Genomic DNA, 23,684 nt, shown 5'->3' on the forward strand with positions numbered 1-23,684 from the left:
CGGGGAAATACAAATCAAACTGTTTTAGAAACATAACCCCCAATCAGAATAAACTCCGGCCAAGGTGTAGGGTTCTGAGACTAGGCGTGGCTCATGTGGAAAACAGGCTTCTATGTAGGGTGGTCTTTCACTACAAAATGCAGTTCATGGGCAAGTGCAAGGGGTGATACAGTCAGAACCCACAAAGGTGGCAGAGGACGCAAACAGAAAGGTGGGAGGGAAGGTGCCACATCGTCAATAACATTGATTGTTCACATCACACCTTCCATCGTTCAAGTGTTCTGCAACACTTAAAACATGACAATCTTATCATAGAGAAGAAGGGAAAACCACGCAAAGGCATTTCACAGACTGTAACATACTCACTTCTGGGTTCATTCTTGGTGTTTTTCACACTATACTCATGTTCTAAGAATTCCAATTTCCTTACCAAAGGTTATTAAACATTTTAGCTGCTGCTTAAAACAAATGGGCTACCGTGACTTTATTCTACACATCAAAACCTTACAATCCATCCTGTGTTCTTACCAATTGCATAACAGGTCATAAGCCAAGCAGGCCAAAAAGATTAAATCAGCATTGTTTGCACCCCCTTCCCCCCAACTTCCATCTTAATATCTGAATCTTAAGCTCTGGACTGGTTAATTTTAATTTTGTATCAGTAATTGCCATGCTTTTGACAAATCCCCTGAGCTACAAAATGGCCACTGCACAAATACAGCAAATAGAATTACCACTTCAAAGCTGAATTTTCCTTAGCTGTAAAACTGAACATCTATTTCACAAGAGTGAAATACAGAGGAATGGGATGCATGAGGAATGACAGATTTTGATGGAATGATACCCGAACAGTCCCAATGCCATGTGCCAAACTTAGGGACCTCTATGGTGACTCTACTGTAGGATGATGAAAAATGAAGGCACTAAAAGGAGATTTCCACAATGCTTTCTTTTCCCAAACAGCAAAAAGAAAAAACTAGGAGTAATTTTTTCTCATGCTTTCATTGTCACTCTTCCTGATGCTGTCCCTCTAAAATTAAAGGTGAAGTGGAATTGTTCAGTGACTGGTCAGGTGCATCTCTTGGCAGTTTTCATTATTCTGTGAGATTCTCTCCCTGAACAAACAGTGACTCATCCAGAGGTGGGTGTGGGCATCGCATTGTTCTGACACTCACGTCTCTGCTCAGCAACCCCTTCCTGCTTTCAAGTCAGGATGCCTATAGTCAAAGGAGAGTTAGAAAGAAGGCAGAAGATGATGATCTGCTAGGAACCGAAAGGTGGTGTTTATCCATTCACATTAGGATTCTTTTGGATGGTGGCAAAAGGACCAAGGAGTTGCTGTATGTTCCCAGTCCAAATGTGGAGACAGAGAGGAGGAGTGACACTCAAGGGAAGCTCAGAAGAGGTAGTAGCCTGCTGGCTTTTTTTTCCTTTTTCTTATCTTTACTACCCATGCGCACTTACTCTCCCCACATAGACCCTGCAGAGGAGGAAAGTGAGGGTCCTTGAACTTAAAGTATATGAAGGACATTCCCAAGAACAGCAATCCAGTGCCTACTCCCCCCTCTCTCTCCCTCTCTCTTTCCTATAACATCAAAATTTCACTGTATTACTGCATCATTCCCAAAGGCATATAAACATGCTATTATTTCTCCCACCTCGAAAAAGAAAACCCAAGTCCTTCTCTTCATTCTTCTTACCCAGACAGCTACTGCTCTGTTTCCTTGCTCATTTTTGCAGCAAAACTCATGGAAAGTGTTGTCTATACTTGCTTTCTCTAGTTCATCTCCTCCCTTTGCCTATAAGCTCATTGCAGTCAGGCATGTGGCCCATAGCTCCTCTGAAACAGCTCTTGTCAAGGCCGTGAATGACCTCCATGATTGCTAAATATCATGGTTCTCAGCCCCATCTTACCTGCCCAATCAGAGCACTGACGATATCCTTCTACTTTTTTATACTTTCTTCTTTAGGTGCCAGGACATCTATGGTGACAGATGTTAACTAGACTTATTGTGGTGATCACTTTGCAATTTATACAAATATAAAAATCTCAATGTACACCTGATGCTAATATAATGTTGTATGTCAATTATACCTCAATAAAACAAAACAACAACAAAAACACACTAAAACGATTCTACTCGGATATCCAATAGGTATCTTAAACTTGCATCTCTAAAGCTAAATTCCTGATCTTTTCCTAAAAAGCTGTATGCCTTTAGCTTTCCCTATTTCAGAAAATGGCAATTCCATCCTTACAATGGCCCAGACATCTTTGCCTCCTATTTTTCTCACACCAAACATCCAATCCATCAGGAAATCTGTTGGCCGTAATTTTGAAATAGATCTATGATCTAACCCCTCTCACCACCTTTACTGATACTGTCTTGGTCTGAGCCACTAACCTCTCTTGCCTGGATTACTGCAGTAGTCTCCTAACTTGTCTCTCTTCTTCTGTTACCTTCCCTGCCACCTCCCACTGCACTGGCCCAATCTATTTTCCACACAGTTGCCAGACTGATTCTTTTAAAACATAACCAGACAAGACCCTCCATTTTGCTTCTCATCTCATAGTAAAAGCCAAAGTAACTACAATGGCCTATAAGGCCTTCTGTATATCTTCCCTCATATCTCCCAGACCACCTTTCCTACTACTCTCTTCTTCAGTTACTCTGCTCCAGCCATAAGAGCTTCCAAATACTCCTGGTATGCTTCCACCTCAGGGCCTTTGCACAGGCTCTTGCTTCAGCCTGGAATGCTCTGCCCTAGATAGAGATAGGCATACGGCTCCCTCCCTTACCTCCTTTAAATCTTCATTCAAATGATACCTTATCAATGAACCTACCCTGCACACCATAGCAGACTGTAAGATGGCTGCACCAACGTGTATCCCCTCCCACATGCTCTTCTATGACATGAAATTGACACTTCTCCATTGAGAGGTGGAATCTATTTTCCTTCCCTTTGAACCCAAGCAGAACTCTAAAATTGCCTTGAGCAACAGAATATGGTGGGAATGATGTTGTATGGTCTCCAGGGTTAGGTCATAAAAAGCAATATGGCTTCTACCTGTCTCTCTCACCCTTGGCACTCAGCTTCCACATCATGAGGAGGCCCAGGCTACATGGAAAAGGCCATGTAGAGAAGAATTGACGACTCCAGTGAACAACCAGTGTCAACTACCAGACCTGTGAGTAAATGAGCCTTTAGATGATCCCAGGGGCCACCCTTCAAGTCTTCTGGCTGAGGCCCAAGGCATCGTGGAGCAGAGGTAAGACATCCCCATTCTGTCTTGTCCGAACTTCTGAACTCCAGAAACCATGAGCGGTAATACACCATCATTGCTGCTTTAAGCCACTAGGTTTCGGGGTAGCTGGCTACATGGCCACATACTCCCCATCTCCTAATTTCACTTACCCTGCATGCCTTACCCACCCACCCTCCCCACCATGGCACTTACTATCTTCTAACATAGTAGATGATTTACTTAGTTATCAGGTTTATTGTTTATTGTCTGTTTCCTCTCTAGAATGTAAGTTCCAACAGGGCAGACTGTCATACCTGCGTGTTGAATGACGTGAATAAAGATTGAAGGAACTGGGAACATTTAGCCTGGAGAATATAAACCTGGAGAAAGGGGAAGGAAGAGTTTTTCTAAAAAACTGTCTCTAAAAAAATGAATAAATAACATGTAGCAGGAAGTATTTTTCAAGCAATAATGCCAGATAGCTTCATAGGCCATCATTTTGAATCTCAGAAAACTTTGTGAGGAAAATAATAATAGTACTCCCATTTAACAGACAAAGAAATGAGTCTTAAAGAGTTAAATCCAGATTCCTTGGACTATCTGACCTGAATTTGAACATCCAGCTGCTTCAGATACTAGGTAGATAATAGGCAAGTTACTTAAATTCCGATAATGTTTATAATGTGTGTAAAGGGCCTAGCATAGCACCTGGCATATAGTCGGCATTCAACAATACTATCGTCATCGATATTATTATTACACATATTATTATCAAGCCTCAGTTCCTGCATTGTAAGATAGAGCAAAAATATTTTCTACCCTTATAGACATTTTATGAAAATTAAATAAGAGTGCAGGTAAAGGGTTTAGTACACAGGAAGTACTTAATAGATGGTACTTTGGAGGACTATAGTACGTGGTGGAGCTGAGACTGAATCTAGATCTCTGTGCCCCGTATTGCTCCAGATCATCTCTGAATAGGCAGCAAAACAGGCAGGTGAAATGTAAAGGCATTTGGGAGTTTATAAGTGAAAGGGGCATCTTTCTAAAAATTGGAGTAACCCATTAGTGATGGGTCTGCTTCATGAAATAGCCTTTGTCATTGAAAGTGTCCAAGTAGTAGCTACAAAACCATTTACAGGGACTATCAGGGAGATGAAAGCATGCATTGGGGGCATCATATGATTTCCAAAATCTCTTCCAATGCAGTTTCTGAAATGATTCCTGGAACCTCTATTTCATTTAGGGAAGCCTCTGTTGGCTTCAATGAAGAAAAATAGTAACACAGGAAATTATTTGGAGAATACATAAAAAAATTACTTTCTTCTGAAAACAGGTATATAAAATAAATATAGTAGAAGAATTCTAGAATTTAGAAATCAGTAGAGATCACATTTTAGAGCCATATAGTGCATAAGAACATTTTATTTTAATTTTGACATCACCATAACCAACTGTTTGATCTCTATTTTATATGTTCCAATTTCTTGGAAGTCAGCATCTTCTGATCTTTTTATATAGTACTTCAATGACACGCAGATAGGAGAAGGTTGAAGTACAGAAATCATTCATGTATAATTGTATTATGCAGTGACATAAAGGAGAAGCAATCATGAAAGAATTGAAAAGGAAAAGACATTTGGGCTAGAAGTGTATTTTGTGTTATTAATGCCTTACACGAGTTCTTTCCTCATAAGGAAAGGGACAGATGAGTGGATTGTCTTATAAGATTTTAAACAATTAAAAATTAACCTAAAAAGCTATTATAAGTAATATTCACTTGTCTCATTCCTACCATGGACAGTATCACACATTTCCTAGAGCTATTCATCCCTGCCCACATCTCTAAATATCCAAGGGCTTCCTTTAATTCTCTGAACCTTATTTCAAGAAAAAGAGGTGGCCTCTCTAGCAGGATGAAATTAATATTCACTGAACTCCTATAAAGGAAGTGACGCCATGCTAAAGCAGTATCAGACTTGTGAGGAGAGGTGCAATGATGTGAACTTGGCAAGAATTTAAACCTAGTGAGCTCAGTCTTTTGCTCTGGGCTCTACCCTTTCTCTCCATTGCCTTACTCATCTCATACAGGAGACAATTATCCTAACACATCAATGTGATGCCATCTGAATTCAGGAACCAGTGTAGAATTGAGATGACCTTCACATGGGACAGTTCCTTGTTCTCATTGGCCAGTTCTACCTGGATTTAAAAGAAAGAGGAAATTATTGTCTAGTAAATTTAATTGGTTTAGGCGGGAGAGAGTCTTAGGTCTCCGTTATACAGATCAGAGGGGAAACTTTTGGGGCTTTTCTGACTTTCCTTTTCTTTTTTCTTTTTTTTTTTTTGCATTTGTGTGATAGACGATTGACCTTGCATTTTCAGAAATACGGAGTGTTTAAATGGAAAGCGCTTCATTCTAAGTGCGTCCCATGAGACTTAAGTTGGGGGTCTACCACCCTTAGTGTCTAGGGATTACTAATATATTGACCTAACAACATTTTAAGAATTATTAGCTTCATGAAGAATAGAACTTCCCTTAGGGAATACCAGGCAGGAACATCAGGCAGTATAGTCGTTTTTTAAGAATTCTCTATCCTTTAAAAAATTCTATGCACCATGTGTTGCTGACCACATCCTGAGAGCATTTCATCCTGTCTGAGGGGGGTGTTCGACTGTGAGATGCTTGGATAGGTGGGTAAAAGGTTTATAAAAATTAAGAGGGCTTCCCTGGTGGCGCAGTGGTTGCGCGCCCGCCTGCCAATGCAGGGGAACCAGGTTCGCGCCCCGGTCTGGGAGGATCCCACATGCCGCAGAGCGGCTGGGCCCGTGAGCCATGGCCGCTGAGCCTGCGCGTCCGGAGCCTGTGCTCCGCAACGGGAGAGGCCGCAACGGAGCGAGGCCCGCATACCACAAAAAAAAAAAAAAAAAAAAAAAAATTAAGAGGTCATGCAAGCTCTACTAAATGGGACCCGGGCGATTGATTGGTGAGATATCAACTGAAAAACTGCTCAAGAGGAGGGCAGGGTAAGGCCCTCAGAACTGCCACATCTGCTGCCCAGAGAGGGTCCTGACCCAGGAGGGGGATGAGAGTGGTAAAATCGCCACCGTCAGCAGATAAAAGACAATCCAGGCTGCAATTTAACGTGACAGTGGCTGGGGTCCGATGGCTTATGTGCCATGATAAAATATTTCAATGCTCTGAGGATTAAGACTGTCTGATAATGAGCAATGACGTGACAGATCACAGCAGCTTCCAGGAAATCCATGGGGTCAGTGACACAGGGGTAGAAGAAAATAAAACAGATTATAAATAGGGAGGATGTATGACAAGAGCCAGTGGTCTGAGGCAAAGCTTCTGGAAACAATTAAGACATCCATCTACATGGAAAAAAATACCAGTTATGCTTCACTTTGAAATAACACCTATTTAAAAGTATTCTGGCACTACCATGAAGCATGTTAGTCATTTTGGAATCTCTCCAAACAGGGAATAAAGAGAATCCTCCTTCACCTTTCCATTTTCTAATTGGCTGTCACTGAGGTCATTTCCGTGTCTCCAGAGACGGAAAAGCATATGGGTCTTGGGGTTTTTCTGATTTTTATGTAAATGATCCATTTCATTAGTGTAGGAAGGTAATTCATGACATGACTTCAAATAAAATGTTTACTGCTAGGAGACAAAACATGGCTGACCGTTAACCTCAAACAATATTGTGTTAAAACACTACAGCCAGACACTATTATAATTTGAAAACAGATTGATTTTTGCAACTTGCTGCACAGCATTAACCCATAGTGATAATCTCTATGAATTTGCCCTTATTCTTCTCTTAAAAATGTACCCATTCATCAAAGCTTCTACAAGTTGCCCTCATCAACTACTTCAGGCCTCAGCAATTGGTCTTGAGAGTCTATGTCTTATGTTTTAACACTTAATGAGATGCTGCTTTGCAGTGTGGTCTTTCCTTCTGGATGCCATTAGTGTTGCCTCCATCACTGAATTATTAACTCACTGAAGGTCCATACGTGTTTCCTTTCTTCTGCAGCTTATTTCCTGCCCCATAGCTTTGTACCTTTTTGCAAAGTGTGCACCCACTCAAGGCTTCTTAATCGATCTAGCCTTTGAAGTTACACCAACATATGCCAAGTCCCAAGACTATGTATCTGGAGTTGTAGAAAGGCTTAGACCTTGGAATGTTTTACTCTTTCTAAAGCATTTTGCACACATTGTCACATCCATCACACTCAGCCCTATGAGGCAAGCAGAGAAGGTGTTTGTACCACAAATTACAGACTTAAAAAGCAATGAAGGCACAGAAGTTGCCTGATTTTATCCACAGTCACAGGACTAATGATCTTCATACCTGGGATCTAGGATTTGAGTTTTCTGCTTTAGACTCAGGGTTGGTCTACCATTTCATGCTGTTATGCAATTTGATAAATAGGAGCAGTTATTTTATTTTGTTTGGGCAATATAAAACCACATGATAATCATTTGCCTAAAAATGAAGACAGAAAAAGCAGTTACATATTTTTGTATGTAACTCAAATCAAATCATATATAAGCATTTACCAATTACTGATCCAGTTGCTTAGCAACATACCTTCACATCACAGGAGGAAAATGTCTCAGCTGAGTGAGTCAGGTCATGCCCAGAATTAGGATGTGAAAGGCAAATTATATGAAAATGGTTTCTCTGTTCCTATAGTCCCAACCCGGAGGGAGTCCTTGCATGACAGTTACAATACAACAGCTACCACCACCAGGCACCATTCTAGGTACCATCCTCCACCGCCTCATGCCTCTCCCTCTACAGACACAAAAAGAATGCTGGAAGCTGCTTAGAATGCATCACAGTGTTCTGGAAACTCAATCAATCAATCAATATTTATTGAACGACAACTATATACAAAAGAACTATGCAATCCATAGGCTATGCATGTCACTCAAGTCATCTCTGAGTCACCCCGCAGCTGCTCTGTGTTCAAGAGTCTACTCCTAAATTGCGGCAATGAGAAGAATCCACACCACCCAACATTATTGAGAACTTTCTATTGGCTCCCCAGCAGCCAAGAAAGAGAAGCTTGGAGAAGCTGGAAGCTTTCCCTGAACTGCACACCATTCACTCATGCCTAGAGGTACAAAAAAAGTAAAAAGCAAAATTTGAAAACCATACTGTTGGTGAATATTGCTAATCCATTCGTTTCTGGATTTTTCATGGTCCAAGTGAGAATGTTATGGGTAAATGAAAACATGACTAAAGGCAAAAACAACGGGATGAAAAGGAGCCCATTCATAAACTAATATTTTTTTTACAGAAGCTATTCAAAGTAAAATCTTCTCCTTTGCTGAAAGTCAGGTTCCTAGGAAAGTGTTTGCTGAGACAAGCTCCTTATGTGAAAATAGAAACACTTTCATACACCCAATAAAGCGGGAGATATTTAACGATAAAAGAATTAGCCATTGTCATGGAAGGCTAAACAAGAGTACAAAGCATGAATTTGTTATTTCCTGGCTGTGGAAATCTGGATTTTAGGAACACTAAATAAACACTGTGTCAGTGGCAGAATCTATGACCTGCCAAGGCCCTTTGTCTCCGTCTCTTTTTTTTTTTTTTTTTTTTTTTGCTGTACGCGGGCCTCTCACTGTTGTGGCCTCTCCCGTGGCAGAGCACAAGCTCCGGACACGCAGGCCCAGCGGCCATGGCTCACGGGCCCAGCCACTCCGCGGCATGTGGGATCCTCCCGGACCGGGGCACAAACCCGCGTCCCCTGCATCGGCAGGCGGACTCTCAACCACTGCGCCACCAGGGAAGCCCTGTCTCCTTCTCTTTGATGCTCTGGTTTCTCAGGGCTCAGGTAAGTTTCCTCAGTGTCTACTGGGATTTGGAGCATTTTAAGAAAGACTCTTCTACTTGTCTTGCCAGGGGTTAAGCCCTTTCAGCTCATTATACAGCAGCTGCTCAGTACTCCGTGGTCTCCCAAGCTCTGCTCACCTTGGGCCGCATGACAGTGGGATACCAGACATCGCGGCTGATCTTGGCAGCTTCCTTTAATATTTCATGTGACAGGGGCTTTGAGGGAGTGCCTTCACTAATGGCCAAGACGCCATCTGCAGGAGGCTAGGTTCCAGGGTCCAAGAGGAGGTTCCCAACGAACTCCTAACGAACTTAATCTCATCCAGAACTTGACAAGTTGGGGCTGCACTCTTTTGGCAGCCTGAGGACATGTGGGCCTTCTTTTTCTATTTCTGTGTGTCCAGCAAACCTATTAAGTCAGACCTGAACATTGCCGAGACAACCAGCTCTGGTCAAGCCCTAGAGGAAAACACGTCAGAAACAGGGAAGCTCTGTCTCTGAGAATCAGTGACCTCAGAAAAATGCAACTTGCTTCAGGCCTCATCAATCTTTCATATTTTAAGAAAGAGCACCCCACTCTTTCAAGGACACTGGAGGATCGAATAAACCAAAACTTATTCTCATTTGATGTGTAATATAAACGTCTAAAGGAACATACTGCTGATTTGTAAGCTGCCTTTGATGCCATATGACATACACTTCAGCTCGTGACTCCATAGCTGTTAGCTTCTTTATTTCATTACTTGTCTCCACGCAGACACGCAAGGCTACACTTTCTTCCTGCCTGCTGATCTGGCGCGGTAGACTCCAACTCCAACACTCCTAAGAACTTTACCGAGTAGGGAAAAAGCAGAACGGGCACAGAAGTCTGGAGGTGCGCCTCCAGGGCACTCTGCTTGAACGGTGTTGACTACAGATGCCCTGGATAAGGCCACGTGAGGGTAAAGCACAGGGCAAGCACACTGCCCCATCCCGGTGGGACACAGCCTTGCCTGCTGTCTGACCTGGTGACAGTGGCCAGGTACCTGATTTGAGGACTCAGCCCCAGCTGCGTTCCACTTCCCCCCGCTCCTGATCCTGCTACATAGCCTGTGCCAAACCCTGGTCTTGGTCTTCCCAGACTCCTAACCTGGCTTCCTGATCGCCTGCATCTTGGCTTCTGCTTGCCCACTTGACTTCAGCTTAGAAGCCTTCTGCCCCAGCCTGGATGGATCTCCTTGTCTTTCTTCCTTATTTGCACTAAGGTCCTCATGCACCTTTCCCTGTGCCAACTGACCGTCTGGCCATCAGTCCCTTCTGACCAGATGCTCCCTGCTGCAGAGCTTTAGGTCCCTGGCCTGATCTGCCCAACCCGAGCCTGCTTAGTACCAGGGAAACCAGGGCACTTCCAACCTCCTCCAGAGCCAGACCTTTGCAAATTGGGCTCAGTGAATAAATTAAAAGAACTGTAGGGCTTCTCTGGTGGTGCAGTGTTTAAGAATCCACCTGCCAATGCAGGGGACACGGGTTCGAGCCCTGGTCCGGGAAGATCCCACATGCCACGGAGCAACTAGGCCTGTGCACCACAACTACTGAGCCTGCGCTCTAGAGCCTGCAAGCTACAACTACTGAAGCCCGTGCGCCTAGAGCCCATGCTCCGCAACAAGAGAAGCCACTGCAATGAGAAGCCCGCGCACCGCAACGAAGAGTAGCCCCCGCTGTCCGCAACTAGAGAAAGCCCGGGCGCAGCAACGAAGACCTAACACAGCCAAAAATAAATAAATAAAGTTAAAAAAAAAAAAAAAGAACAGTAAACACCTAGGCCACCAGACCCAAGTCAGTGCAATTGTAAGTTTAAAAATCCATCCCCCAAACTTGGTTCGGGTTTTCTGTAGTTAATTGCTAGTACTGCTGTCTTTCACGAACATAAATAATTAAGAATTGGCTGGTCTTCTTGAATGGAATTGATAAAAACCATGTATCTAAGATCTAGCTATTTCAGTGCTTATAAATAAAGACAGAGAAAAAGACAATCATAGGCTAATTAAATCCCATTCCTTGTGGAATGCCAGTGTCTGATTTTTCTGCAGAGAAACAACTGTCCATAATATATGTATGGCTATCTGCTACATTGCAAGAAATAGCCAAGTAAAATTATGATTCCTTCAAGGAATACGTATATTCTAGATAATTTGATTTCAAGAATCTAATGAATCTAATGTTCTTTTCATTACATCATGAGGCCTTTTAGATGCTAACGCCAGTAGTTTCTAGTTAAATCATTTATACATATGCTAATGTAATGTTCAAAGGAAGAAACTGCATGATCTACCGTAAACAGAGAGCCCATTTAAAAGCCAAGGTTGACCACTAATTCCCTAGTTTTCCTTAATATTTATCTTCCTTAGCTGTTTGGTAGAAAATTATCTTGAAAAGCATAAGAAACTGAAAAGCAGTTGTGTTGTTCACTTTTAATGTCTTTATTTTCAAAGACAGTGCTTTATTCTCATTTTTCCCATGTTTTGGTCATGTAAAATTAAAAACTGACATGAAATTACATACTTCAGATATAATTTGCTGCCTGAAGCAGCGAGCTGCTATCAAGGTGTGATGGCTAGAAATGGACAGCGTTTGCAAAGAAAGCAAAGCCTTTAATCCATAACTCTTTGCTCAATACCTGTAGCTCTCTCAGAGCAAAGCTAATTAATTCTCAATGCTGGGTGACACACTCTGTGGTTTGGGGGCTTCTTGGTTAATTAAATTTGAATGGAAGTTTTGTTTGCTAATGGAAGTCATTTCTTTTTTCCCCTTTAATATCAATATTTCTTTTTATTTAACAAATTATTTAGTATAGTTGAAATCTGAGGAAATCATTAAGTAAGTTGTTCCAAGAACAATTTGTAAGGGGTCTCTGCATTAAAAAAATATGAACCAGACACAGCAGTGGCTCAGAATGCCTGCCCCCATGTCCTCTATTGCAAGGCCGGGCAGCCCCAGATCCAGGGCAATCTTTTAGACTGTCAGCAGCCCCACTAGAGGGAGAGAGGTAGAAACTCACACCCCCACCTCTCCTATTTACTTTACTGGCAGGTCACTTGGGAGGAAGTCTGTGCAGATCCCTGAAAAACATGGCAACAGCACACTGCAATAGAGGGCACTCCCTCATAGGCACACTCAAAGGCTGTGAAGCAGAGGAAAGGAGGCAGCTTCTGTTTTCAATAAAGTCGAGAGCAGACGGCCTACATGAGAGATTGCTCCAGAGCAGAACAACTTGGGAAAGTAGGAAGGATCTATAGCAATCATGGCCTATTAAGACTATAGGGGGTGGCAAAAAGCAAGGAAATTCTGACATGTGCTACAACATGGATGAACCTTAAGGACATTATGCTTAGGGAAAGAAGTCAGGCACAAAAAGGCAAATACTGTATAATTCCTCTTGTATATGATACCTAGAGTAGTCAAAGTCATAGAGACAGAAAGCAGAATGGTGATTGCCAGGGATTGAGGGAAGCAGGGAAAGGGGAGTTACCATTTCATGTCTAGAGTTTCAGGTTTGCAAGATAAAGAGTTCTGGAGATGGATGGTGATGACGTTGTACAACAATGTGAATGGACTTAATACGACTGAACTGCACACTTAAAGATGGTAAAGATGGGTGAGGTTATGTGTACTTTACCACAGTAAAAATTTTGTTTAGATATTAAAAAAAAACAAAAAGGACTATAGGGGCTGGTTCGTTCCTGGGGTTCAGCACCAAAAAAAAAAAAAAAAAAAAAAATCAACAAAACTATAAGGGCAATTCTTTTTGTGACTTTGCATCAAAGCTGCTAACAAAGACCTATGCTTTACTTTTTGATACATGTACTTGCTTATTTGATTATTTCTGCACAAGCAAGGCAGTTATGCTATGAAGTAGCCTGGGAAGGGAACAGGAAGTAGGACTGGATGCCCATCTCCACTGCCAGGACGTGGACTCGACCATTAAGAACGGATGCTCTCCACCACTCCCATTCCACTATTGCACTTATTCTCTCTAACACTGTGCCTGGGATTGTTGGGGTCTGGACATGCACGCGTGTGTGTGTGCGTGTGCATGTGTGTATGTGTACGTGTATGTGTATGGAGCATGGGTAGGGAGGGAGAAGGCAGGAAGAATAATAAAGAAATTAAATAATATAGAATAATAAAAAAGATTATGCAGTGGATTCCTCCCAAGTAATTCACATCTCTCTCAGCTAAAGTCTTCATTACATTCTTCATAGTTACTTTTTTGTCTTGTAGTTAAAAAAAGTATTTTTGAAAACAATTATCAAACAATTAAACTGGTACAAAAAATTATTTTGAAATAAATTGTAGGAAATAGAGAAATTTGTCAAAATACAAGGATTTAGTTCAAATTTCCTGGTTAACTCCGTAAAGAAACCTGAGCCACGTCAAACTGCACATTTAACTATTGTTTACTTTAGTGGGCCTAGTATTTTTAGGTAGGGGAAATTTAAAATGGGTAAAGTTAAATTTTTTATGCTGTGGTTACTCTTAGTTATTAGAATCCTAAGTTAAATGATCACCATTTTTGCAGAATTTGGAGCATGATTACATTAAGCACCCATGTAAGTTTAAAGTACTATCTCAACTTACTAACACACATTACAACATTCCAGACTCTTTCATGCCTATGATTTAAACAGGCCTCAAAGAGTCTCTAGGTGGAGAAAAGACTTATGTAAAGGAAGTCGTGTGATTCAATACATGTTCCAACAAACATTGATTTAGCATTAAGTACTTTAGTATTTCAGAGTTCCCTCAAGAGGCAGAAAGGAGAAACAGTCCAGAGTACAGACTGCAGAGCCAAGTTGGCTGGGTTCAAATCTTCTGGCTGACACCCATAGCTCTGCAACTCTCCTCAAGTTCCTTGACCTTCCTGTGCCACAGCTTCCTCAGCTGTAAAACGGGATGCAAGAGTGGCCACCTCGTGGGGTTGTTGTGAGATTTAAATGAATATACATATTCTTAGAACATATGTCTTCAAACAATTCCTGACCCATAGTGAACACCCAGTAAATGTCTGCTTGCTACAATTATTATTATAATAAAATATTAATATGAAAGCTATACCTAAATGTTTCTTTTTAGAGATTCTTTCCCATAAGCTTCTTAAAATATAAATCATAAGAAGCAAGGTAAAAGAGATGCCTAAGCTTTAAGCCCTGCTACATTCTGAGTCAACTCAGAACACGGCCCACCAGGGCTTAATGCAACTGACTCTATGATACTGAATCTGATGTGTTCAAGTCCTGGGCATCTTGAATGGAAGTTTTGGTTGTGCTGTTGGCTGGGAGGGCCTTATTTATAGCAAAGAAAGGTCAGAAAAGAGGGCAATGTCAGTCGATAAATCGTGGTCTTCTACAACCTTAAATCAGATGTCAGGGAAATCTCCGTCAGTGCAGTTGCTTTGGCCTGAAAACCACCAGCTGAAACTAGATTCTTTAAAAATTTATTTATTTATTTATGGCTGTGTTGGGTCTTCGTTTCTGTGCGAGGGCTTTCTCCAGTTGCGGCGAGCGGGGGCCACTCTTCATCGCGGTGCGCAGGCCTCTCACTGTCACGGTCTCTCCCGTTGCGGAGCAGAGGCTCCAGACGCGCAGGCTCGGTAGTTGTGGCTCACGGGCTTAGTTGCTCCGCGGCATGTGGGATCCTCCCAGACCGGGGCCCGAACCCGTGTCCCCTGCATTGGCAGGCAGACTCCCAACCACTGCGCCACAGGGAAGCCCTGAAACTAGATTCTTATATCAACCATGTGACAGAACGACAGGGGCAGGACAACCAATTTTCACCCTCACCAAGATACATAAGGCAGTGTCCTGGGGGCACTTAGAAAAATCCATACATATGCAAAACCAAAATACTGTGTTAAGCAAACTAACACAGTTGTTTAAACTGGCCCACAATTTAAACTGGGTGTAGACAGTATCATTTTCCTTAATGCACTGGAAATAAGTTGTCTCTGCTGCACAAAGGCTGATAGAACCAGACTGCCATGTCTCTCACACCAGCCAAGCACCTGCCAGCATGGTCCCCAGTCAAGATGAGGACTGGACCAAAAACATGACTTGCCATACTGCTTTTTACAATTGGCTGTGATTACTGTGTCTTCCTCATAATACTAAAAGTTCCATAAAGTCAGGGGCCATGTCTGTCTTTTCTACAATTGTGTTCCCAACATTGCCTAGTCCATAGTGAGCATTCCATAAACATGTATGTAAGGATGGATGGGTGGATGGATGGACGGATAGACAGATGGATGGATAAGTGGATGGATGGATGGATGGATGGACAGAGGTGGCCCAAAGTTAATGACACTAAAGAAGAAAGTCTGGCTTCCTGTCTTCCTGATAAGGCAGCCCTATGGTCCTCACATGCTTCCCAATAGAAAAGTTTGGAAACATTGGTCTAGGTGGAGACCAATTAATTAAATTGGTATTTAATTAAATTTATATTTAAGGATTTCTCCAGCCCAGAGGTTTGCAAGGCTATGCATTGGGGCATATTTTGATATATTTACATTTCTAAATATCTTCCAAAACAAGCTTGTCAGTTTACATTAACAGGTTCTTCATCATCTGTGGGAAAGGTGATTATTTTTATTTTTAGGGGAACTAAAATAAGGTTCTATCTATTTCTCTTTAAAGACTTTGGCACAGTCTAACCTGAGAATTCCCAGATTCACCAGTATCTTTGCTTCTTTGACTCCATACCCACACCCTCACTCATCCTGCTGTGTTCCCTAAGGAAACGAATATGGTCAGAGCTGGTGCTTAATTATCTCCTGCTCCCACATAAGTTTCATGCAGGGCTTTTGTTTATTTCATTTCTTGCCAGTAATGGTGCCTGGTACATAGTAGGTACTCAATAAACACTGTAGAATGAATGAACGAATAAATAGACTTTTGGGGGTTTGTTTTTACATTTTGCTTGCTTTTTAAATGATGATAATCCATAAAATATTTTGTGGTATGGGATTTTGCAAGCTATCATGTTCATAAAACTAATAATTATTGTGTTCATCATTAGTCTGTGTCCAGCATTTGCTGTAGCAAGCCTTTGGGGGAGGGATGTTTCTGAAGTTGCCTGTTGATACAAATATCCTCACCGGGTTCTCATGAGTTAAAGGTTGTAGACTTCTGTTGCATAAGGTTAATTCCAAAGTCATTTGATTAGATATTTCTTTTTTCCATTTCTGACCTTTAGAAAAGAAACCATTTGCTGCCAGACCAACAGGGGAGGGCTCTCTCTCTTTCCTCCAGAGGGGGCTCAAAGTCCACATTTCCTTGGCTTATCCCTGGGGTAGTTCTCCTGAGGCCAGATGCCTTTAAATACTGCTCACATTTATCTCTAACTAACGGGTGGATCTTTGATTTTTCTAGAAAAATAGATATTCATCACAATCATATTTTCAAGGTAATTAAATCAATACTTTTCTTGTACTTGAATAATATGTTCTTATTAGGCTGTCAACAAATGACCATTCAACAATTCAATTTTAATCCTGCTCTGTATTTCCCCAGAAAAAAAAATATGGTGAAGTCAAACACTTAATTTTATCTAACTTTTCCCCCTTATTGAATGCTCAAAACTTCTTAAATAAAACAAATGTGAGTAAGTCTGGGTTAATAGAGCACATTCTCTATTTCAGGGCACAGTCAACCATTTTACTTGGAAATAAGTTTCCGTCTTCTGAACTTTAATAGCTCCCTTTCATTTTATTTTAAAAATAACTTCCCATTTGTATTCTTTACATCCATGTCTTACCTCCTTACAAAGCTGTAAGCTCCTGGAGAGTATAGCCGGTATCTTATCCAAATATTTATCCTCCATGTTGCAAGCGTGTTATGAACATTTGTGAATGAAAGAATGAATGCATATGTGGACCCAAGAGTGAGTATGTCAGAGTACGGTGGTTCTCACTAACTCTGCTCCCAGACACTTCGCACAGTTTCCTTTTCCAAAACACCATTCTTCAAAGATTTAAAAGTCAACAAAACACATGATCCCTAAGGGCTCTCCCAATGCTAAAATGCTTCTGTAACCACTCTGATGCTTTGACTTGCTATTAAAAGCGTCTAAAACATTACTGCACCCTTCTTTGGGGTTTTAGAAGGCTCATTAGTATCTTTCCCACTACCATGAATTTGGGGCCTGTACCTTATTAGTAAAGTAACTGGTTAACAGGCAGGCTGCTTACTACAACTGTAAAAAGACTTTGAATTACCTGAAAGGTAATCCTGTACTTTTAATATAGATACTTTCCCAGTGACTTTTTCTGACTTTTCAAGTGAATTCAAGTCGTTTGGACTCAATCTCCTGTTCTCTCTCCTGAGCAGCTCTCCCTTTTCAAGCAATGATTTTTAGAAATGGATACACAGATATCATGAGTTAACCAGTAGTCTGAGACCACCCACCCACTCAGCCACAGAACCAAGGTTCTAAACACAGGGTGCGGCCATTCCTATACGTCCTCTCCCTTGTATCAATACTACTTGACTCATGTTCTACTGTTTCCAATCAGCTGTGAAAATGTGATGTGATTTCGAATCTTGTCTGATACCAGTTGTTAATTCATCATCATTATAATCCTTATTTAATGGGATCTATTACTAATCACTGCCTGTTTTGAGACTCCAAAAACGATTTTGCTTTAACCATGTAATATGAAGATCATTTCATGACACCCATGCACTTTCATGCTTCTGTGTATAAACGGAGACTCCAGCCAATTCCTGTCTAAAATGCCCTCCCCTCCCCGCCACCTCCCTACTCAACCTTCTAGACCCAGTTCTAATGCCTGGGACTCCTTCCCTACCGCCCAAAGGAGAATTTATCCTTTTCTTCCATATGTTCTGATCATATTTTGCCGATAGAGCTACTCTGTGGCTTATCATATGGTGTATTACACTAGAATTAATGTGTCCTAACCATACCTCTCCTTGATCCACTTTTGAATCCCCCAAACTTACAAAGTGCTTATAACATATTAGGCGCTCAGTAAATGTTTGTGTACAGAATAGCTACTTCCCGGCCTGAATCTGAACTGCAGGCCTATATTTTAAAATGAGATATACATAGCGTAAACTACTGATTTGATTTTTATTAAAACTCCCAGTAGAGTTTGAAACATAATACAACAGAGATTGAAATTTGGACAGATTCAGTCACAGCTGCCAAAAACTAAATGCTGGCAACTATTTTTCCTGTCCCCATTTATACATTTAACCCTCTTCCTATCCCAAGTGCAGAATTCTTCCCCACACTTAGTAATCAAAATACCCAGAGACAAAGCCCCCGATGGTGGGGCGGGGGGTGGGGACAGCAGCCATGGCGGGCAGCCATCAGCCCAGCCTCCCTCCCCACTCTCCACTCACCAGCTTTCAGTCCCCAGTATCTAGGGACAGGCTGGCAACTGGAACTTTGTGTTCAGCTGACTAGATTGTGCAAATGACAGTTTTGGCTGTCAAGGAGCTTATTACCTAAGGAAGGAGCTTACATATTTATGAGCTGACATCTCAGATTTGTGGCTTCACAGTATCCCTCAACTTCCCTTTAGAGCAGCCAATAGGCATAGGAAGGCCTTGCAGGCTCATTACTTTACCCCACATCTCCGCCCTCACACCAAGATACAGCAGGTGGCTCATTTGTGGAGACATCAAGGGTCAGAGGAAAGGGAAAAATGAGCCTACACAACTCCTGGGCTGGACCTGAAGAGGTGAATAATAGATCCACAGTGCACTCATTCTAATGGCAAAGGCAGCTGCAGTGGGGCTTTTCCATATATATATATGAATATATACATCCCTACAGAGTTGTCTGTTAACAAAGCACACTCATGGACATGATCTCATGTCATCTCTGGCCATCTTACGGCTCTGGCCGTAAGATCAGGACTGGCCATTGGGAACGATTATTCCTGTTAAACGTGCTTTCTCTTCTTCATGCAATAAAAAAAAACATTTTCTGAAGGAAAAACAGACCTAACACCAAGGAAGAGCTGTTTTATCACGGGCCAGAGTTCAAGCATTGCTCTGGGAAACCATAACCTCCAGCGCGAGAGGGCTCATGAAATGCAGCAAAGACCCACATATGAGGCTGGGATCCAAACTCAGGTTTGTCAGACTCCAGAGTCCCTGCTCTTTCCTTGCCTGCCTCCGTGATGAAGCTGAGGAAGTAGACGATGTTGATTTTCTGTGCCCCAGGACCCCTTTTCTTCCTCGCACCCCACCTCTGCTCTGAGAACCCCATTTCCCTCCTGCGTCCTCTGGGCAGCCGGCTGGGACCTGCCCCGCCCACTCGTGCCCGGGAGAGTGAAGCCACACAGGGCTGCCCCCCAGGGGCTTGGGCTTTCAGAGCCTTATCTCTCCCTGTGGAATGAGAAGTTCGGTTGCTCAAAGTTTCAAACATCAGAGCCTCTGGCCCACATAAAGCTTGTCCTGTTTCTATGACAAAGAATGGGTCCGTACTACGAGGACAGTACCGAAAAAGAATGCTTTTTTGTTTCACTAAAACTTATGCATCCTAGTATGAGAAACCAACTTAAAATACCAGTACTAAAGGTACACTGTGCCTCCTACAAACTTAAAACTAAAGGCCGTCTCTCCTCATCAAAGCCTTTCACATACATTCTTTCATTTTTTTCTTCACTCGAGATCTATGACGGTGACAGCAGGGACCCTTCACTCATCCTTCTTTTACTCACGCATCCATTCTGCAAGTGTTTATGGAGCGGCATCCTGTTCTTGACACCAAATGCACAGCTTCGGACAGAGGTGGTTACAGTGCAGTGAGGAAGGCAGGGGAGGTGAAGCCCTTGCCGATGGGAGTGCCTTGGAATTGCAGTGGGGGGGCCCTGATCCGGCACAGGGGATCAGGGTAGATCTCATAGAGGAAAGAGAAGAAAGGAATTAGCCAAGAGCAGGAGGCGGGGAGGACAGCTGTCTGAGGGACCGGCATGCATTGAGGCATGGTGAGTGACAGAGTAACCTGTTCAGGGACAGGGAAGTGTTTCAGTAGGGCCGGAGCACGGAGAAGGGGTGATACCTTCCTCAAGGTCACATGGCGATTACTAACAGAGCTGGGGCTAAAACACCCAGGTCTTGACTCCTACCCGGTTCTCTTTCTGTCCTATCACACTGTCTTCCTCAGCATCCCCATCTCTTAGGACGTGGGTCCTCTGTTGAAAGTGTCTGGCCGACAGGCCCCTGGCTACCAGCAGAACACGAGGACGGCGTCCTCCCAAGGACAAGACCAGGCACTGTGCTAAGCACCATGTATCATCATTTAACTCTCGCAAAACCTGAGGAGGTAAGCTGTGCGTGCATTTTACTGAGGCAAAGGAGAGAAGCTTAGAGACGCTAAGTGATTTACTGGCCAATAGCTCCAATGTGCAGAGTAACTGTGGGTCCTGCTGAATTTAGCTGTAATCCAGCAGCAGCCCTTCCGTGGACTCCTAGAGGAAGGCAGCGACAGAAGGCAAGTCCTTCCTCCTACTAGGAAAGCTTGCAGAGACATTTTTCACCCGGCAGATTCCTTCTCCACATTTACTGCAGACACATGTCTCCCCTGCAGTCTCTCCAAGGGAGCAGGTGGGCAAAGGAGGTTAAGAATGGGCACGATGTGTCAACAGGCCGTGGCCGTGCAGCAAAATGCCCCAGGAACGTGAGGCACTCCCTGCAGTACAGGCGAGACCCGGGAGGAGTGAGCTCACAGGCCAGAAGAACTGTGACAGGTGTAAAGCTAAGGCCCATCAGTGCACACCAAAGGCACAAACTAGACCCAGGCGAGCTGTCTGCTAAGGAGAGTGAAGAGGACCCTAATGGAAGCTCTTTTCCTCAGTGACAGATCTGAGGACCCTCCTTGGTTTTAGAACCTTCCTTAAGCTCCCACTCATACAGCAGAAGCAGTCTCCGGGGAAGATGGGGATCCAGAGCTGCACGCTGTCAAAGAAGGGGCCGCCGAGCAGAGAGAGAGAACAGGCAGCGCGTCTCCAGCAAAGCTTTTCAGCAAAACCTTGGGCCACAACGAAGGTTCCGTTCCATCTGCAAGGCATCGATCAGTTCAAGACTACCTTATAACCATCGGGCGTTATTTAGACCTTTTGGTTACTCAACAGAACTTTGCCTGAAACTCCTCAGAGACAACCCTCCTCCTTCCCTTTCTTTCTCCTCTTTCTCTCACCTTGACTTCCAGTATTTTTTTAACTGCTCAGCAGTTCTACTGATGCCAATCAGCTGCCTCTCTCAAAGACTGTTTGCAGGGCTTCCCTGGTGGCGCACTGGTTGCGAGTCCGCCTGCCGATGCAGGGGACACGGGTTCGTGCCCCGGTCCGGGAAGATCCCACATGCCGCGGAGCGGAGAGGCCCGTGAGCCATCTGTTTGCAGGTGTGAGCGTTACTGGCCCCCTTGCTCACTCACCACTAAAAAGCACTCTCACCCTCCACGAAAACCCTGCCCTTGGCAGTTGATCTTTTTGTCTTAATAGGACACACATGAGGTTCCAGGGGACATTTCTGAGGCACAGAGAGCCTGGGCTGGGCAGGAGGGGGATGGGGATGGGGAGGGTAGCTGCTGCCTCTAAGTGAGCAGACACGTAAAAGATTGTTTCTCATTGGCTTTTCTGTTTCTGGAGAGATCGCCCTCCTTTGCTCAAAATCTAAAAGCAGTATGAAAGAATATCTATCTCCCTGAACCCAGGAAGGCTATGATCGGTGTCTGCTTTAACAGGAAACCAAAACCAAGGATGGGAAATGGAATTTGGGTAATGAGTCCATTTCTAGGCTGACTTTGCTTTCACATTATTTCCCTTTTCCCTGCATGTTTTGCTTTAGGTTTTTCAGTCCCCTCCAAATCTCTTCCAGATGCTCGAGTCCGACAGAATCCATATAAACAAGAAACCAAAACAAAACAGCACAAGATCGAAAGCATTTCCCCTTGTGATACAGCCACTTCATGTGCAGCGGTACTCACGTGACACTGCCAACATGTGTTTTCTGTCTCAGATTTCCCTTGATAACAAAGGACATATTTTAAAAGGCGTGGCTCTAGGTATATTTGACCAGCAGGAATCCGAGAAAGTTTGGGGATTTTGTTTGGCTTTAGGCTGGTCCCCTCAGGTGCCCAGTGCTGCAGCCCTTGAAGAATGTTAAATGCCAATCAATAAAGTTAGGAACACTTCGGGTCAGCTTTGTAAGATATGATCTCATTCAATGGCTCACAGAACTGATTTAATATTCAGGAATCAACTGAGCTCATTCAATTCCAAATTTGGCAGCCCTGTGTGTTGCATTACAGTACACCCTCTGTCCAGAGCTGGGCAGGGAGTGCTAAAGGGAATCTTTAGAAGGGTCTTTCATGATGTTCCAAGACTCAGAGGGAAGGCAGGGGGGGGGGATATGAGTGGGTGGGAAGGGCAACAGCCCTGCCTGGGGTATGGATGTGACGAGAGAGAAAGGCAAAGATCACTCAGAAAAGCTCATTACAGTGTCCGTGTTAGAAATCCCACTTCCAAATAACTTAAGCAAGTTTTCAGCCAGACATATTTGTAATAACACTGCTGTATAGACTCTAAAACAAAACGTTGCAACGGGTCATAAAAAAATATCAGCAATCTGTTTTGATGTTCTTACCTAAGTGATTTATGATATTAAAAGTTCCCTTTGAAGTGCTTTTTTTCTTAAATCAACAAAGTTTGTTACTCTTTCAATACAAAATTAACCTCATTTCAAATTTCGAGAAAAAGGCAAATCATATTCTTTAATTCCAATTTCTAATCTTTTAGATAGCTATTCCTTTCTCCTGTGAAATGAACTGATTTTGGTCTTCAAGTTACTTGTTGTTTCTCGCCCTGCCAACACCAAATACTAGAAATTAAGTGCTTAAATCAAGCCCTAGCACAGAAAGATGGAAAATCCTCTGACTGGCATTGACTGGCAATGACTAGCTTTCAAAATGCCAGTGTCATACAGCCCTAGGGTGACCAGACATTACGTTCTAGAATGGGAGGTGTTCTGTCTCGAGAAAAGCTGAAATGGAAGGTAAATATAGTCAACATTGAACAACACTAGGGGAAAAAAATCCATCTCATATTTATGTAGCCAGAAAGAACCTTGTTCCAAAAGCCACAGGCTAACTTCATTTTTAAGATCTTGTGAAGAGAGCACATGTCAGTTCTGTCTCTGATTCTAAAATGAGCCAATGTCAAATTTCTTAGCACCTCTGAATAAGTCTGATTATAGCAATGATTGTCAGTTCAAATCCCCGGTTCATTTATTTCTTGTTTTAGCCTCATCCTGCAGGGGATGTCTGCAGATTCTCTGTAGGTAGTTTGTGTGTCTCATTTGATATAGCTGATGTATTCTGCAAGTCAACTGAAAAAGGAGAAAGCTCATATAATCTGGACCCTCCTAACTTCTAACTTCTCTATACTTTATACATTTTATTTTCACTTTTGTCAAAAGGAAATTCACCAGAAAAGTTAAAGCAAAAAAAAAAGCAACTAAAACAGACCATCTAACTACAGGTACACATATAACTGTTACTTACACCGCTTT

At 42.8% G+C, this 23,684-nt stretch overlaps 1 protein-coding gene across 2 annotated transcripts in view; it reads right to left on the reverse strand.

The window, feature by feature from the left end:
* KIF26B (kinesin family member 26B) overlaps positions 1 to 23,684 on the reverse strand; it is a 499,837-nt gene that overhangs the window by 154,345 nt on the left and 321,808 nt on the right. The window lies entirely within an intron of this gene.

The sequence above is a fragment of the Physeter macrocephalus genome, chromosome 4, assembly GCF_002837175.3.
Source record: "Physeter macrocephalus isolate SW-GA chromosome 4, ASM283717v5, whole genome shotgun sequence".
In the NCBI taxonomy this organism is placed as follows: domain Eukaryota; kingdom Metazoa; phylum Chordata; class Mammalia; order Artiodactyla; family Physeteridae; genus Physeter; species Physeter macrocephalus.